This window comes from Cricetulus griseus, chromosome 2 (assembly GCF_003668045.3).
Source record: "Cricetulus griseus strain 17A/GY chromosome 2, alternate assembly CriGri-PICRH-1.0, whole genome shotgun sequence".
NCBI classification, from domain to species: Eukaryota; Metazoa; Chordata; class Mammalia; order Rodentia; family Cricetidae; genus Cricetulus; species Cricetulus griseus.
The window spans coordinates 212610109-212629595 of NC_048595.1; the positions used below are offsets into that span (position 1 = coordinate 212610109).

Here is a 19487-nt window from a genome sequence, read left to right on the forward strand (position 1 = left end):
GTCAAGTATTGTGTTCTCTTTCATCTCACCATCTTACCCACTGTTAAGCATGCATTTGAGGAGTGCTGAGTCTGTCCACATTGTCTTCAGAACTTGTTCATCTTGCAAAGTGAAAACTAAACCCATTAAAAACTTCCAACCTGGCTTAGTAGCACAGGCCATTAATCTCAGCACTTAGGAGGCAGAGGCAGGTGGATCTCTATAAATACAAGGCTAGCCAGGATGCATAGTAAGACCCTGTCTCAACACAAAACTTCTCCCTTTCTCCTCCTACCCACCCGTTCTTCATTTCTATGAAGTTGAGATGTCTGAGGACTGGAGAGATGGATATGTGGGTTGGAACCCTTACTGAACAGCAGGAGGAACTGAGTTCACGGCCCCAGCACCATATAAAAAGCTAGGCATGGCAGTATACTCTGTGTAACCCCAGCGGTGCAAGGGTCAGAGACAGCAAGGTTACTTCAGTTTGCTGGCCACCAACCTAGCCAAACAATTTCAGTAAGAGAGAGTCTCGTCTCAAGGGAATAATGCAGAATGTTATAGAACAGGGAACCTGATGCTCTGGCCTCCACACACATGGGTGTGCATACTCCAACATATGTACAGACACATCAAAAGTTAAAATGTCTAGTTGTGGTTGGAATGGGAAATGCCCCCATACATTCATGTTTGAACACGTGGTCCCCAGCTGGTGTTCTGGGGGAAGGTTGTGAACCTGTAGGAGGCACAGCCCTCCTGGAGGGAGTGGAATGCCCTGTGAACCTGGAGGCTTTATACTCCAGCCCCAGTTCCTGTTTGCTCACAGCTTCTGAGTGCAGATGCAGTGTGACCACACAGCCTCCAGCTTCTGTCACCATACTTGCCTGCCTCTTTTTTTTTTTTTTTTTTTTTTTTTTTTTTTTTTTCTTTTTGGTTTTTCAAGACAGGGTTTCTCTGTTTAGCTTTGGAGCCTATCCTGGTACTCGCTCTGGAGACCAGGCTGGCCTCAAACTCACAGAGATCCGCCTACCTCTGCCTCCCGAGTGCTGGGATTAAAGGCGTGTGCCACCGATGCCCAGCAAGTTGCCTTTTTTTTTTTTAAGGTATTTTATCACAGCAACAGAAAAATAAGACATTGTTCTTTTATGTTGTAGTCTAGATTAAAATATGCCAGCCGGTTCATTTACATATTACTTAGTTGTATAGACTTACTCATTTCTGAACTCTTGATTTCAAAGGACATTTTAAAGAATAGTGATCCATAGTTTGATCCTGGCTTTCTCTAACTTTGGAGGGGAAGGTGTATGGATGCATCTATGCATGTGGTTATGCATCCATGTGTGTGCATATATATATGAAGGAAAGGTGTATGGGTGCATCTGTGTATGTGGTTATGTGTACATGTGTGTGCATATATATGCAAGGGGCCAGGAGATCCACCTAGGGTGGCCTCCAGAATCACTCTGCACCTTATTTTTTATTTGAGACAGGTTCTATCTGAACCTGGAACTATTGGATTCAGCAAAGCTAGCTGGCTGCTAGAATCCAGGCATCTGCTTCTGTGCCCCGCTAGCACTGGGACTACAGGTGAGCATCACCACATCTGGCTTCTTACTTGGTTGCTGAATTTCCCAATGCAGGTCCTCATGCTTGTGTGGTGTGCATTTTACCTACTGAGCCAACCCCCAAGCCCAGCTGTCCCTAACTTTAAAACAAACAAAAAAAGGAACAGTGCCTGAAGATGGAGGAGTGTTCAAAGTATTATTAGCTACATTCTAAATAGAATCAAAAACAAGTGAGTAATACCCCACCTCCTACTTAGGGCCTATTGGGAGACTTTGGAGCCATCATTTCTTTTCCCTGGTGCAAAGGGTTATGTGTAATAGAATTACTTGTTAGAGAGCCTGCCAAGATGAGAAAAGCATCTTCTTTCTTGTCTAAGTGACCTCTGTTCCAGAAAGCCACAAGATGCTGTGCTGCTCCTACTACAGCTGTGCAAGGTGGAAATGTCCCTCGAGGAGTTTGGGAAACACAGAGTCTTGTCCCTTGTCTATTACGAGACTGAGTGCCAGCAGGCTAGCTTGGCCCATGGAAACAACAGGCACCTTTTGCAGTTCCCATTCCAGTTTGAACATGTTAGTGTGTGTGTGTGTGTGTGTGTGTGTGTGTGTGTGTGTGTGTGTGTGAGTGTGTGTGTGTGATATTGAAGCAATTAGTTCCTGTGGTTCTGTGCAAAACAGGAAAACCTAGGAACTGTACAATAGGCCAAAGTCAGTGTTCAGTAACTGAACAATCTGTCAGTGGCTAGACCACTGAAGGAAATGACTCTTCCTCTGATATAGATTTTCTCCTCAGTACTGGTTTAACTGATTCCAAAGATTCAATATATTTTCATTTTTTTGTTCAGTTTAAAGCAGTAGGATAAAGGAATACTATGCTTATATAAAGTCAGCAAGTTGCATGAGTTGGAATAAGTTCATAAAAACTAAAACTTCCCCAGTACCCATGAGCAAGGCCAGTAGTGCTAGCTGTAAATTATTAACCCCTGGCCTTTTGGCTAGTATCAAGTATATGGTAAATATCCGAGAACTGGAACTCGTAGTTAATATTTTTGAAAAAAAATGAAATCCAGGCTGAGATGACTTTGTTGGTGAACTCCACCTAAAATGTAAATGTAGACATACCAACAGTATTTGACCCCCTTTAGGAATGAGAACAAAGGGCCAATGAGACCTCTCAGCAGGTGAAGACAACACCAAACCTAATTACCTGAGTTCATTCCCCAAGACCACAAGATGGAAAGAGAGAACCAGCACCCACAGGTTGTCCTCTCACCTCTGAATTCACGTCATGGCATGTGTGTGCACATCCCCCCAAAAAATAAGTGTAATCAAAAATGTCTGTGCCTCCAGCTCCAGGGAATCTGACACCCTCTTCTGACTTCTGCAGGTACTGCACTCATGTGCCTATATCCACACACATACACAGAACTAAAAAATAAAATAAGTCTTATACCTGATACCTGATAAGAATAATATAAGGAAACTACAAGTCACAGTGGGCAGTAACATGATCATTTGATGGAAATCAACCATTTATGACTGAGAAGAAGAAAACTCAGTAAACTACAGCTAACATTATAGTCAAAGAGATGCTGGTACTGAGAGAATACAGTGAATGTATCTAATCTCACCACTCCCTTTCTCCACATTCAAGAACTCCCATTTCTCACCGTGAGGCAAAGAAATAAGTTGCATGCAGGGGAAAGGGTGAAGTTGTTGCTGGTCACAGATGACATGATATTCCATGTGGAAGACTCCAAGGGTGGGGGCTGGAGGTCACCCACAAAGCCCTGAGTTCAATTCTTGGCATCACAAAAGAAAAAAATCCCAACAAAAAATTAAAACAAAAACCCTCCTTCAACACTGGGGTTAGCGTTGTGTGGGATGTATCAATTACTTTGTGGACAGCAATGATCACAATGCCTGAAAGGATCAAGGAAGGATTTCCTTTGGCTCATGGTTTCCAGAGTGTTCTGTCAAAGAGTACTTGCTCCACACACTGGAATAGAGAGCGTCATGGCAGCAGCAGAGTGAGGCAGAGGGCAGCTGTGCACCTTGTGGCCCATCAGGAATCAGAGAGAATGAGGGGGAATGCTGGCTTTAGCCTTTTGCTCCTTTTGTTGTGCCAGACCCCCCAGCCCATGGGGATGGCACAGCTCACATTCAGGGTAGGTCTCCCTCTGCCACTCCATAATTCCTCAGGAAATGCCCTCACAGATACACCCAGAAGTGTTCTCAACCCCCTAGGAATTCTAAACCTGTCCATTACCCAGGCTACAAAGCTGACACACACACACACACACACACACACACACACACACACACACACACACACACACAAAATAAACATTTTTAGTAAAAGGATGAAGTGTCTAGAGAGATGGCTTAATGGCTAAGAGCACTTACTGCTCTTGCAGAGGACTCAGGCTTGGTTCCCAGAACACACATGGTGACTCACAACCATCTATAACCTCAGTGCTCTGCAGATCCCTTATCAGGTTTTGACATCTCGGTAATGTTCTTGTGAAATAATTTCTAAGTATTTTTTGTCATTTCTAATTTTTTATAACATTTTTGTTATATCCAACACCCTTTTCTGACATCTACTGTTCCTGCATGAAGATGGTGCACATAAACTCACAGAAACACATATGCATAAAAACAATTAAAAATATTATTTTAAAAGGATGTAGCTAGGCAGGAGGCAGAGGCACACAGATCTTTGAGTTCAAGTCAAACCTGGTCTAATTACTACAGCCAAGGTTGCATAGAAAAACCCTGCTTCAAAAAACAACAAAAAAAAATTTTTAAAGGATGTGGTACCAAGGCATGGTGATTCACACCTTAATCCCAGCACTCAGGAGGAGGAGACAAGCAGATGTTTGTGAGTTTGTGGCCAGCCTGGATTACATAGTGAAACCCTGTCTCAGAAGATGAAACAAAATGATGGGGTTTATTTGTCTCTTTTGATTTAATTATATAATTAATGATAGTAATTTATGTATGAATCTGAGTGTGTCCCTTAGAGATTTGTACAGATATATTTTTCCTGGAATAATTTTGTTACTTATTCTTTAATTACTACTCATATTTAAGTATCCATCCCCCCATTCCCTTGTCTTCCCATCTTCCCATGTTCCCCACCAACCCCCCCCAACCCACCCCCTAACTCCTCCCCAGGGATAGTGAGGCCCTCTACCGGGGACCTTCAAAGTCTGTCATATCATTTGGGGGAGGGCCTAGGCCCTCCTTGCTGTATCTGGGCTGCAATAGTATCCCTCCATAGGGAATGGGCTCCCAGAGTCCATTTGTGCTCTAGGGATAAAGACTGGCTCAACTGTTAGAGGAGCCATAGACTGTCTTGGTCTCCTAGCTGGCACCCACATTCAGAGGGCTAGGTTTGGTCCAATGCTGTTTCCCCAGCTTTATGACTAGGGTCTCCATGCTATCAGTAGGTCAGGTCCACTGTTTCTGTGGGTTTCTCCAGCCCCATCTTGGCTCCTTTGCTTATCCCTTCTCCTTAGGCAATAGATAATCCCACTTTACCAAACACTAAAATAAAAAAGGGGGGAAATCCACACATAATAACACCACCACCACCAAATCCAAAACAAACAAGAATCAACAATCAATGGTCATTAATATCACTCAATGTCAATGGTCTTAACTTGCCTATAAAAAGATACAGGCTAACAGAAGGGATATGAAGAAAGAATCCATCCTTCTGCTGCATATAAGCAACACATCTCAACTTCAAAGACAAACGGTACCTCAGAGTAAAGGGTTGGGAAAAGATTTTCCAATCAAATGGGCCCAAGATACAAGCTGGTGTAGCAATCCTAACATCTAACAAATTAGACTTCAACCTAAAATCAATCAAAAGAGATGAAGAAGGGCATTTCATACTCATCACAGGAAAAGTCCATCAAGATGAAGTCTCAATCCTGAACATCTATGCCTCAAATACAAAGGCACCCACATTCATAAAAGAAACATTACTAAAGCTCAAATCACACATAAAACCTCGCACACTTATAGTGGGAGACTTCAACACCCTGTTCTCACCACTAGATAGGAACACCAGGCAGAAACTTAACAAAGAAACAAAAGAACTAACAGAAGTTATGACCCAATTGGGATTAACAGACATCTATACAACACTCCATCCAAACACAAAAGAATATACCTTCTTCTCAGTGCCATATGGAACCTTCTCTAAAATTGACCATATTGTTGGCAACAAAGCAATCCTACACAGATACAAAAAAAATTGTACAGATATTTTAATTAAACTTTGGATTTTATAAATTGACAAGATGACTAATTAAGAAATGGTGCATATAGTTCAATTATTAGCCCCTTTTTTGAGTGATAACTAATTTGGACTTTGTAACCCCTTCCCCCACCCATGCTAGGTTTCTGGCTGGCTTGATCTTGTATGGGTCTTGTGGGTGTAGACACAGCCTCCTCTATGGTCTCATCGTGCAACAGCCCTGTCATCCAGAAAACAGTGTTTTGATTCAGTCATCCACTGCCTCTGGCTCTGAGTTGTCTGCCCCCTCACTTTCGGTACTAAGGGGACTCAGTAGCTTTTGGAGGGGAAACATAAGGTCACATGAAACTGGAGCAGGGGAGAAGTTGGAGGGAATGAAAGGTGAATCTGAAACTTTGCTTTTAAAATTATTGAAAAAATAGGAAGTGAGAAGTCAAACAGAAATTTAACTACCAAAAAGAAGAATTAATTTGGGGTTGAGGATCCAACTCTGTGGCAGAGTACTTGCTTAGCATGCACAGGCCCAGCGTTCAACTCCCCATGCCCCCTCACATAGTCACAACAGAACTGGTTTCATTTGACATAGCTATGCAAGAGCTGTATGAAGAGAATGTCAAATGCTGCTGTAGACATAAATATTTGCATGAATGCAAAGGTATTCCCTCTATATAAACAGAAGGAAAAGACTGTAGACATGATCTGGGAGCTCATGGGGGAAATAGAGTTTTCACCGTACAGAATATTATGCATCACAGTATCCCAGCCTTTCTCATAAGAGGAAGTGTGATTTTAAGGGGGGAAAAAAGAAATGCAACTTAAACATGAGTCAGGTGGCTAGCTTTCATATTGACTAAAGGTGCTACCCAGTCTGGTGGGGGAGAAAAATCGTCAACAGTCTTACCCAGCTGTGAACAATGTAAGCTATGATATTAAATTGCCAGGCAAGACGTGCCCACTTGTTCAATAGTGGCACCACTGTTGTGGGGGTAACCAACTGCATTCTGAGTTTCAGGCTTGATGCACAGGGTGGAATTCATGCCTAATACTGTAAAGAGAAGGTCCAAGGACGGACCTACTGCTGTTTTGCTTAAATGGCCTTTTTCACTTTTTTTTTTTTTTTTTTTTTTTTTTTACCCATGGGTTAGTCCTGCTCTGGTTAGTCCTTCTCTTTGCAATGAATGGTGGCTAATGTAGATGCTCACAATTGGTCAAAGTGATGAGAATAAGTGACTGTTGAGTGTATAGCCCCAAGTGAGACATCTCTAGCACCCCCAGCAAGGCTCAGGGAAGGTCATGAAGAAGGGAGGAATGAATTGAGTGGAAGGATGAGGAGGCTGCTATGAAATGCCATCTTCTGGGCATGGCACGGCTGTTGCACTCATGAACTCACAGCTGTGGCTACCCATGGAAGATTATCAGTTATCTTTCTATTGCCACAATAAAGAAGTATAACCAAGACAACTGTGCTAATGCAATGAGGGTAACCTCTTCAGGCTCATATATTTGAATGCTTAGTCGCCAGGGAGTTGAACTGTTTGTGAAATATTAAGAAGTATGGCCTTGTTGGAGTAGGTGTGGCCTTGTTTTGGGGGGGGTGGATTTTGAGGTTTCAAAAGTGGAGTCTAGTTCTCTCTCTTTCTCTCTCCCTTTCCCCTTCTCCCTCTCCCCCTTCCTCCTCCCCCCCCTCTCTCTCTCTGCCTGCTGCCTATGAATCAGGATGTAAAGCTCTCAAATACTGCTCCAGCCCCATGACTGGGTGCTTCCCACCATGATGGTCATGGACTCACCTAAAACTGTAAGCCAGCCCCCAATTAAATGCTTTTTCTTTATGAGTTACTTTGGTCATGGCGTCTCTTGGTAGCAACTGAACAGTAACTAAAATAGAAACTTAGAGATGAAATTTTATTTTGTGTTTACAGTTCCAGAGTTTTCAAGTCACTGGTGATGGAGCCGAGGTACAAAGGACAGGCATGTAGCTTGAGCAGCAGTTGAGAGCTCAAACCACAAACAAAAGAGCACACTCTGGGGATGGCAAGAGCCTTTTGAAACCTCAAAGCCATCTCACTGACCCTCAGTTTTTTCTTAACAAAAACAAACAAACAAAAGAGGCAAATTGGCTATTGGATAGGATCATGAAGTCAAAAGGAACATATGTGTAAATGTATGTATGTTTGCATATACGTATAATTTATTAAAGTCTACTGCAGTCCTCTAGATAATTCTCCAGTTCTCCAAGCAGCCCAACAATATTGACCTTACCAGTAGATTGCACATGAATGAAATTGTCTATGAGTCCAATTGCTTTCGTGAAATTCCCAGAACTTACTAATGCCACAGATGGGACTCAGATTCTTGCCTACCAATCTACCTGGATGAAAACTTTGGGAATTTAGACTGGGCATCCTTATCTTAAGAGAGACTTCCTGCTTTAAAGCCTGACTGCCTTCTATTTTATTTCTTTTGAGACAAGCTCACATTCTGAGCTGTGACGGTCCAGCTCATTAGGAATTTCATTTTTGTTTCACTTCCCAGAAAGTGTATAGTTCTGAGGAGTGCGGCATGGTGTGGTTATGAGGTGCACCTGTCAAACAGGTTGGACTTGCTGGGTTGCACCATAAAATGCCAGGCTTTGAACAGAGAGGAGCCAGCCTAGTATTCCAGGACTTAGTTAAGAACATAGTCTGATCATTTTAGATCATTTAGGAACACTGTCAAAAGAATGAACTACCACTGCAATGACTTTACAAAATGAATTCTTCCTGAGCTCCTATGGTGACCAGAAGCCTTGTGTGTTGGTGGTATTTTATTTTGTTTTCTGGAAACATTTTAATAACAGCTCAGAAAAGCATGCCAATAACCCGGCATCCCACGGGTTTTTAACCATGAAGAATGTTGTTTGTGCCAAATCGGAATCTGATAATGGTTAAATGATGATAGTGTCACCAATAAACAAGAACACCCTCTTCCCTGGTTGGGAAGTTGTTCGAATATGTTACCCATAGCCTTGAACTATGGAGGCCAGGCTGGCCTCACACTTGCAGCAACCTTCCTACTTCCAAGTGCTAGGATTATAGGCATGAGTCATCTCATTGGACTCACTCTTACACTAATTAGAAAAATAGACCCAAATCCCTGTCCTCATGAAGCTTTTATTTAATGTAATAATAGGTATACAAGAGAAAAGATAAATGGGTAAATTATATAACGTGCTAGATAGTATTACTTTATTTTTAAGAATTGTCAAAGAAGGGCTGGAGATATGACTTTCTCTAGTGGTCAAGTGGGCAAGGACACTTGCAGCTCTTGCAGAGGACCCAAGTTTGATTCACAATACCTCAGCTGGGCAGCTCACAACTGCCTGTTACACCATCTTAGGTTGTCTAACACCCTCATCTAGCCTCCAAGTCACCAGATGGATGTACACACACACACACACACACACACACATACACACACACACACACACACACACACACACACACACACACACACACACCAAAAAAATAAAAATAATGCTAAGAAATCAGGTGTTTCTCCTGAAAAGGCCCAGACAAAGCATTGCTGATTCTGATAGCAGAGCCTTATCTTACCATCTGCCAAAAGAACTTAACAGCTGCCTATTGCTGCCTTCCAAAACATTCTTCCAGGTTCCAAGATTCCACACTGCTGTTTCCCCTGACACTGGTGGTTATTATTTTGGAAATTTGTAGTTTATTTCTTCTCACTTCCCCAACCTCTGAGCATTTGGGGTAGCCTGAACCTAGGTGTTGACCTCACCGAGTCTCAATTATAGCTGCAGCCCAGACTGCTCTGAATTTGCCTAGCCAACATTGCCACTTATTGCTGCAAATGTAATATCAATTCCTGTTATTTTTCTCCTCAAATCTTTGGCTTCCCTCTGTCTTCTCTGTATTGGCTAACGATAACTTCAGTCTTCCTGTTTTAGCTCAGCTGAAAATTTTAGCATCTTTGACCTCCCTGTCTCTCATCTCCATCCCCATCTGTCAACCTGGTCCATCTACTTTCCATACTCACCCACAGCCTGCCTGCTCCTCTCTTCTTATGCCAACAGTAATTGGTCTCTGTAGATCTGCTGTCCCACCTCCTCCGGGTTCTTTTTGTCAGAACAGACAAGAGTGCTTTTGTTTTTAATTAAAATGACAGAGCATGCTGTTCTCCTGTTCAAATGGCTATCTCTCTCAGAGTAAAAGTCAAAGCCCTTGAAGGTTCTCCTGTCTCGGTCTTTGGCATACTGAGCTTCAGAGGGTGTGCCACTACATCCAGCAGGCTCATTGTACTTTTAACTTTGTATAATCTTGGAGTTTTTCATAATAGAAATTCAATCTTTCTGCAATGAGGAAGTATGTACAGTAGGGGGAGCCATAGAAAAGTGACTATGAAGGCCACTCATAGGCTCTGAATACTCTGTATAGATGATTCTTGTGGGGACATTCTAGGAAGTGGGCCTTTGTTGTTTATATACTGACACGGCTTGCATGTGTTCTTTCTTAGATAAGACCTAGTGAAATTATCATCTTAAAAATATTTATTTGGGGGCTGAAGAGATAGCTCAGCAATTAAGAGCATGTGTTGCTCTTGCAAAGGATCCCATTCAGTTCTCAGCACTCACACAGTGGCTCACAACTGTCTGAAGCTCCAGTTCCAGCGGGTCTGATGCCTTCTTCTGGCCTTCAGGGGCACTGTACTAATGTAAGACACATATATCCAGGTGAAAAGCCCATGTGTGTAAAGTTACTAATTTATGCATGTGCTTTGCCTGCATGAACATGGGTAAACCACGTGCATACCTGGTGTTAGGAATTGAACCTGGGTCCTCTGCAAGAACAACAAGTGCTCTTACAGCTGAACTATCTCTCAAGACCTTTGTATTTTTTTTTTTTTTTTGTATCGCTTTTTGAAGATCATGGTATGGTCTTGTCTGGTGTAGGCGTTCTATGAAAGGGTTTTCATCAGGAAAATGCCGTGGTCTCTCTGAATACAAGGGCAACTTTTTCTCTGGTGGAGATGGATTCCTTACTTATTCAACACTGTGACTAAATACCTGACAAGCTACTAAGAGAGGAGGGATTTTTTTTCTGACTCATAGTTGGGAGGAATGCTGTCCATTACCATGGGAAATGCCAGCCAGAGCCCCACCGTCAGTGGGGGTCAATCAGAGGGTATGTCAGAGTCTCCTTTTTAGTCTTTTTTCTCCCTTTGTAGCGACAAGGCATAGACTTTTTTTCCTTTTGGTATTGTATTTTTTTCTTTTGTATTGTGGTAAATTATGGCTAACATAAAATTTGTTAGTCCTTTTTAAATGTAGAACTCAGTGGCAATAAATACACTTCAATGTTGCACAACCTCCACTACTGTTTATGGGGAGAGCTCTTCTGTCATCCCAAACAGAAACTCTGCACCTATTAATTATAAGTCCTTCTTTCCCTCCCATTTTTTCTGTCTCTGTTACGTGATATCTGACTTATTTCACTTAGTGTGATGTTTTCAAGGTTCATCCGTGTTGTAACATCAAGCCATTTTCTTTAATGTGTACATTCTTCATTTAGCTTATCCTCTCGTGTGCCAACAACACGGCTCTTTTAATTACTTTATTTATTTATTTAGGGTGTGGGTATGCATGCATGGCACAGCACTCATTGGAGGACAACTTGTTGGATTGTCAGTTCTCTGCTTCCACCATGTAGAGTCTAGGATTGAATTCAGGACCTCAGGCTTAGCATCAGGAGCCTTTACTCACCAAGCCATCTCACCAACCCAAATAAATATAAAAGAGAAGTCTCTTGGGATGAAAGAGGTGGCTCAGTGATAAGCGTCCATTGTGAAAATGTAAGGATTTAGATCTCCGAAACCTGTGTACATTGAGACACAGTGAAGAACTTCTGTAATCACAACACTTCTACAGTGAGATGAGAGGTGGAGACAGGATAGTCTCTGGAAGCTGGAGGGAAACTTAAACCGGACTATGCAGCAACAAGCCGGAGATCCTGTCTCAAGGTGGAAGGTGAGGTAGCAGCACTTGAGGTTGTCCCCCTGACCTCTGTATGTGTGACATAGTGCCTGTGTATACACAAGAGAAACATACACCCACTCACACACTCACACATACATTCTCTCTCACACACACCCTCTCTCTCACACAACACACCCTCATATACACTCTCATACACTCACACATATACCCTCACATACACACATACTCTCTCTTTCACTTTCTCTCTCTCTCTCTCTCTCTCTCTCTCTCACACACACACACACACACACACACACACACCACACACACACACACAGAGAGAGAGAGAGAGAGAGAGAGAGAGAATTATAAAAGGAAACTCTGAGTATGTGAGCTGTATCAATATTCTTTGAATAATTGTGTTAGTCTTTACATATTTTCAAGGTAGATATGCACTACTGCTGTCCCTTCAGTCACCTAGTCAGGCTCTCCAGATTTCAGCCTTGGAACTTTTAAGACCTAGAGATAAGAGAAGGGGCTTCATACATATTGTTTGGATATTTTATGGATGGAAGAAGTGGAAAGGGGTTTGGGGAAATGGAGAAATGGGTTGCTGCTAGAGGCTCAGGAATGGCTTCTGGAGCTGTGGGCTGTAGAATTATGAGAACTACATGCTTTTAGGGACAACTGTATCAGTTCTGTCATAAGCAGGGGCGGGTGACTGGGGAGAGAATTGGTCACTTTTGTGTACAAAACTAGAAGGTAAAAGTTGGTGTAAGGAAGTCCAGGTAAAGGAGTTGCAACCATTCCTACTTGGGTTAGGATGATGTTACCAGTTTCTGTTTTGAAAGCTGAGTTCAGAACAGTTGCAGAATGAACTTGCCTACTGTTTATATCCTTCAAGGACACATTTTGTTAGGGGTACTCCAGCCTGGCTGGGGCAACCAGTGCTAATTTTTTGCTCCCTCAGATCATTGTCAGGGGTCCAATTGTCAGAAGTTTGTGTAGAAAACATGTTACTCAACTAAAGTCTCGTGCCATGATCCTTTTGTTGGCATGTGGACTGTCAGTCACCTAGTATCACCCTGGGTGTGCCACAGCATTTGTACAAACAGGGGACCCAACCAAAGGACCTCATCTCCATTTTCTGTTTCCTGGGACTTAGTAATACTGAAGACTCTGGAGACACTTTGGAGATAGAAAGCACTGCAGATTTCTTTCTTTTTCTTTGTGGGGGTGGTTTTTGAGACGGGGTTTCTCTTCATAGCCCTAGCTGTCCTGGAAGACCATCTGTAGACCAGGCTGGCCTTGAATTCATAGAGATCCACTTGCCTCTGCTTCCCAAGTACTGGGATTAAAGGCATGCACCATCAATGCCCCATGCGATTTTTTTTTAATACAATGGCACCTGTTTCATCTTTTTTTAAAAAAAAAAGAAGATTTATTGGCTGGGTGTTGGTGGCACACACCTTTAATCCCAGCACTCGGGAGGCAGAGGCAGAGGCAGGCAGATCTCTGTGAGTTCGAGGCCAGCCTGGTCTCCAGAGCAAGCACCAGGATAGGCTCCAAAGCTACACAGAGAAACTCTATCTTGAAAAACCAAAAAAAAAAAAAAAGATTTATTTGTAATATTTACTGTGTGTAAGTATGTGTGTGGATATGTGATACGTGCTTGTGCTTGGGCATGCAGGTGCCTGAGAAGATCTGAAGAGGGTATCAGATCATTTCCTGGAGCCAGAAATAAAAGCTGGTTATGAGCTTGTTGCTGGGGGTTCTGGGAACTGAACTCACCTTCTGCAAGAGCAGTATGCACGCTTGGCTGATTGGTTATTTCTCCTGCCTCATTCACAAGCCCCATCTTTAGACACCAATATTTTATCAACACCCTGGAATCCTCCATCATTTAAGTGTATAGCCACACTTGCTGACATACTTTCCGCTGTGGCTCCACTCTGATCCCCTCTAGAAGTAGAGGCTCCTGGTTTAAGGGCCTGATTAAATGACTGGTGATGACCTTGACAGTGCATACCTACTGATGCTCAGGCTAAACTGCTTTCTCCAATTTATTGTATCAGTGCATTATCAAAACAGAGGAGAGCCAAAGACTTAAAGACCAATTTATTCTTAGAATATTGCTATATTGAAAATAGTAAGATTATTTTTTTAATTTCAAGTCTCTCTCTCTTTCTTTTGGTTTTTTGAGAACAGGGTTTCTCTGTGTAGCTTTGTAGACCAAGCTGGCCTTGAACTCACAGAGATCTGCCAGCCTCTGCCTCCCAACTGCTGGGATTAAAGGTGTGCGCCACTGCTGCCCGGGTAATTCCAAGTTTTTAATTTAAATTTAATTCATAAAATATACAACATATGATATCATCTGACAAGGATATTTAAACCTGGAAACCTGTAATTGTATCTCCTATGGGTTCTTAACTTGTAGTGTTTGTTGATGGGGATGTCCTTCTGTATATATGTTTCTCTTATTGGTTGATGAATAAAACACTGTTTGGCTAACAGCCAGGCAGAAAGCATAGGCAGGGCTACCAGACTAGGAGAAGGCTGGGGAGAGTAAGGAGTAACAGGTCCGGACCCTTCTCCGGTAAGATAAGACCATGCAGAAATACTTAGATTAATAGAAATGGGTTAATAATTAAGAGAGAGCTAGCCAATAAGAAGCCTAAGCCATCAGCTAACAGCTTTATAATTAATATAGCATCTGTGTTTATTTGGGGTGAAGGGTGGTGGTACCTGCCTGGACAGAAACCTCCATCTTCAGTTTGTAAATGAACATTTGTGTGATTCTTTAACTCTAGAAAGTACAAAATCACTGAAGCATTTGTTTTTTAATGAAAAGAAACATTTACTGTGTGTATGAGTGTGTGAGTGTTAAGTGTAATGTGTGTTAGTGTAGTGTGTGTGAAAACCCTTTCCGTGGGTTTCAGAGAGTAAGCTCAGGCTCGCATCGTCTGTTAGCAAGCACTTTTACCTGCGAAGCCATCTCACCAGTTCCAGGGACTGAACTGCAGTTCAGGGGCAAATGTCTTTACTAGATGAGGCATCTCATTGCCCACCCCCAAGCCTGAATTTATACATTACTTAATTTGAAAATATTGAACTTACTTTGGCTTACCAGTTTCTTTTTTCGTCTCCTTTCTTATTTTTGTTATTTATATGAATAGCTTCTCATGTGTCCCAAGTCATCCTTCAACTCTCTATGGAGCCAAAGCTGACCTTGAAAGATTCTCCTACCTCCATTTTCTAGCGCTGGAATTACAAACATGTACCACCATGCCCAGCATATGTGTTGCTGGGGGTTGAACCCAGGGCTTCTTGCATGCTAGGTACAGTACCTTGTGTTTATTTAAATGAAAATGGCCCCCCATGGGCCATAGGGAGTGGCCGTATTAGAAGGTGTGGACTTGTTGGAGGAAGTGTATCACTAGGAGTGGGTTTTGGAGTTTCAGAAGTCCAAGCCAGGACCAATGGCTCTCTTTCTTCCTGCTGACTGCTAATCCAAATATAGAACTCTCAGCTCCTTCTCTAGCACCCTGTCTTCCTGTGTTCTGCCATGCTTCCTGTCATACCAATAATGGACTAAACCTCTGAACTGTAAGCCAGCCCCAGTTAAACGTTTTCCTTTATAAGAGTTGCCTTGGCCATGGTATCTCTTCACAGCAATAGAAACCCTAAGACATACCTCTCTTCTCTTTTATTTATATTAGTAAAAAAAGATTCCTCATAGTAATTTTGGATTAATGAAAATTTGAAGAATGTGGCTGGAGATACAGCTCAGCGATCTATACTATAACATGCATGAAGCCCTGTGTTCAAAACCCAGCACCCAATAAATAAATAAGTATAACTGATAACATTGGAAATAAACTTACTTTTCCTATTAACTTCTTTCTCCTGATTTGTACTGAGGCAAAATTCACATAATGGGGAATTACTCATTTCACTTTAATTTTTAATTTTTTTCCCTGAGACAGGGTTTCTCTGTGTAGCTTTGGAATTTTTAATTTTTGAGTTAACCATCTGTATACATACAAGCCACTGGTTTTAGTACATCAATACTCCAATGCCGTCATCAACTCTATCTAGTTTTAGAATATTTCCATCACTCCAAAATGAAACATCCATAAAATAGTCACCCATTCCCCAATCCCTATGGCAACCTCTTTCTATTTCTGGCCTAGCCTTTCTGGATATTTCATATAAATGGAATCACAAAATATACAGTCTTTTGTATCTGCATTCTTTTAGTTGGAATTATGTTTTTTGTTTTGTTTTGAAACAAAGTCCATCAGTGGTGGTGCATGTCTTTGATCCCAGCACTCAGGAGGCAGAGGCAGGCAGATCTCTGTGAGTTCGAGGTCAGCCTGGTCTACAAAGTGAGTTTCAGGACAGCCAGAACTGTTTGACAGAGAAACCCTGTCTCGAAAAACCAAAAAAAAAAAAAAAAAAAAAAAAAAAAAAAGTCTGAAGGTTGACTTGCTAAGGTGTTGCACGCCTTTAATCCCAGCACTCAGGAGGTAGAGGCAGGAGGATCTCTGTGAGTTTGAGGCCTGCCTGGTTTATAGAGCTAGTTCCAGGACATCCAGGGTTGTTACACAGAGAAATCCTGTCTCGAAAAACAAAACAAACAAAGAAAAAATCCTAACAAAACAAATAAACAAAAAAGCAAAACAAAAACAAAACAAAAAACCCCACATACACACAAAACAAAAACAACAACAACAAAACGGTGCCTGAGTAATCTTCTCTGGGATACCCTACAACACCAGAGAGATCATTTTACTTCTTCCTTTCTAATTGTGATTAAGAGACAAAAATATAGCACACCCCTTTAATCTCAGCACTCAGAGGGCAGAGAGGCAGGCAGATCTCTGTGAGTTCAAGACCACCCTGGACTACATAGAGTTCTAGAACAGTCAGGGAGAGAAAGGAGAGAGGGGGGAATAAAAATAAATAATTAAGTATGGGATACATATAATTATTATAACAGATTTTGTAAAAACAGAAGTAAGTAACGATGTTTCTAAGTATGGCTCCAGCAGACTGCAGCAGAAGCAGGTACTTCTTTGCAGAATACACTGGGAGTTTAGGGCAGTCACAGATGAGTCAGACTTAGGACCAAGAGAGACAGAAGGTTCAAAGACAGCAAAATCCAGCTGGCAAGAAAGCATGCACCAGTACCTAACAAGGCATACAAGTCACTGGACAACACAGGTAGAAAAGAAATTGTACATGTTAGGTCAGAAGGGAAGAAAAGAAGGTGGAGTAAGATGGTTTGCAAAGTTGAGGAAGGTCTGCAGTAAGAAAAGAGAGATATGGAGTCCCCAGTGAACACAGGGATTGAGAGATGCAAAGAGAGTAGCATTAAAGATCCATGAAGGTCTCTGAAGGTCTATAGGTTTAAACTCAGACTATGTTAAGGACTAAAAACTAGGTCAAAGGAACTGGATGAAGAGAAGGGCATGCCAGGAAGACAATGAAGACTGTGGATATAGGAGAGGACACAGCAAAATAGGTGGAAGGAGAATCCCCTCTTAAGCTCTTGCAAAGCTGCAAGATGTCATACTATGAAAAATGGGATAACTGTGCTTATAACTAATCAGATTTAAAACATTTATGTTGTTCTTCTTGACACAGAGTCTTACTCTAAATCCCAGGCCAGCCTTGAACTCTCCATGTTGCTTATGCTGGCCTTGAACTTTCAGTAGTCTCTAAGCCTGAGCCTGCCAAGTGCCAAGAGAACAACCACACCTGGCTACCAAACAGATTATAAACAACATGTTGAGCACATGGTTCTTTGTTGTTGGTTTATTTGAGACAGGAATTCTTGCAGTTCAGGCTGGCCTCCAACCATCTATTTAGCCACAATGACCTTGAACTCTAATCCTCCTGATTTCATTTCCTGAATGCAAGGATATAGGCATGCACGACTATACTACATTTAGCTTTGTTAGAGTTCTAGAGCCACTGTGATTCTCAAAAGATGCTTTAGGAATTTCTATGTTCTTTTTGTTTGTTTGTTTGTTTTGAGACAGGGTTTCTCTGTAGCTTTTGGAGCCTGTCCTGCAACTTGCTCTGTAGACCAGGCTGACCTCAAATTCACAGAGATCCACCTCCCTCTACCTCCTGAGTGCTGGGATTAAAGACTCACAGTACTACCACCCAGATGAAAGTTTATTATATCAATGTTCAGAACATGGCAATGCCCTCTTTTGTTTCCTATGCTACTAAAATGTCCTGGATTGAGTCTGAGATCACCAAAGAAAACAGAAAAAAATGAAGTTCTGGAGATTGAACTCAGAGTCTAGTGCATTACAAAGCATACCTGGGGCTGGGGATATAGCTTAGTTGGTAGAGTGCTAGCCTAGTTTTCACAAAGCCCTGGGTTTAATCCTAAGCACTATACCCATATCAAGTTCAAGACCACCCTAAGAGACAAGAGAGTCTGTGTCTTGGTTAGGGTTTCTATCACAGTGAAGAGACACCATGACCACAGCAACTCTTATAAAGGAAAACATTTAATTGAGGTGGTAGATTACAATTCAGAGGTTCAGCCCACTACCATCATAGTAAGGAGTATGGCAGCATGCAGGCAGACATGGTGCTAGAGCTGAGAGTCCTTACATATTGTTTCAAAGACAACAGGAAGAGAACTGTCTCACTGGGTGTAGCTTGAGCATAGGAGACCTCAAAGCCCACCCCTACAGTGACACACTTCCTCTATTGAGGCCACACCTATTCAAACAGGGTCACACCTCCCATTAATGCCACTCCCTTTGAGGACCATTTTCTTTCAAACCACAACACTCTGTTTTCAGAAACAACATCAAACCACCAGTCTAGTGAGATGGCTCAGCAGGTAAGGGCACATCCTATATAAGCTGGATAACCCAACTTCAATCTCTGGAACTCAGATAAAGGTGTCAGAAGAAAACCAACACCACAGAGTTGTTTTCTGACCACCACCTATCTGTGCATGCTCCCCACATCATACACACATACTGTAGAAATAATACAAACCCCACATCTTACTGAGCCAGATCTATATACAGACCCACTTAAATTAATAATACCATGTAAGTAATGCATAAACCTATTAGTGTGGTAAGGATGAAACTATAAAAGCGGGTTAAGGGTCCAACTTGGATCCTTTCTAAATTCAACTGTGGAATATGTTGTTTTTTCTTACAGACCATCTGTTACATTTAAGTACTTCTCAATTCATATAAAATACGTACTAAAAAAAACAAACAAACCAGGGTGTGGGGGTGTGTTTTTTTTTTTTTTTTCTGTCAGCTTAGCAGCCACAGCTGAGCCTACTAATAACTTTAACTACCATCTGCATCCTGTGGTTCTGAAGTCAGCACCCTGCTGGCACTGGCTCATCTGCCAAAGGTAGGTTTTAACTAAGTCTCTATTGTTTTGTTTACCAATAGAGACTTGGTAGTCAGATGTTGGGGTGAAAACCTTCTAGATCAGAGAAATGGAGAAGCAACCAGCTGACTTTCCTTTTTGGCCAGAGACCCAGCAAGAGAATCATCTCTCCACTTGTCCCAAGGCCTTGAATTCCTACTCCTTCCTCTGTGAATCTCTATCCATATTCTTGGCCACTCCATCCACTCTGTGGCCAATTCCTGTTAACTAGTTGCTACTCTGCCCACTGGTCCAAGGTTAATTTTATTAACACAGT

At 42.0% G+C, this 19487-nt stretch overlaps 1 non-coding gene across 1 annotated transcript; it reads right to left on the reverse strand.

The window, feature by feature from the left end:
- Window positions 1-8701: 8701 nt before the first annotated feature.
- LOC113834046 lies at window positions 8702-8831 on the reverse strand. The gene has a single exon (XR_003482305.1). It is a non-coding gene; the product is annotated as a small nucleolar RNA SNORA24 (small nucleolar RNA).
- Window positions 8832-19487: the final 10656 nt, after the last annotated feature.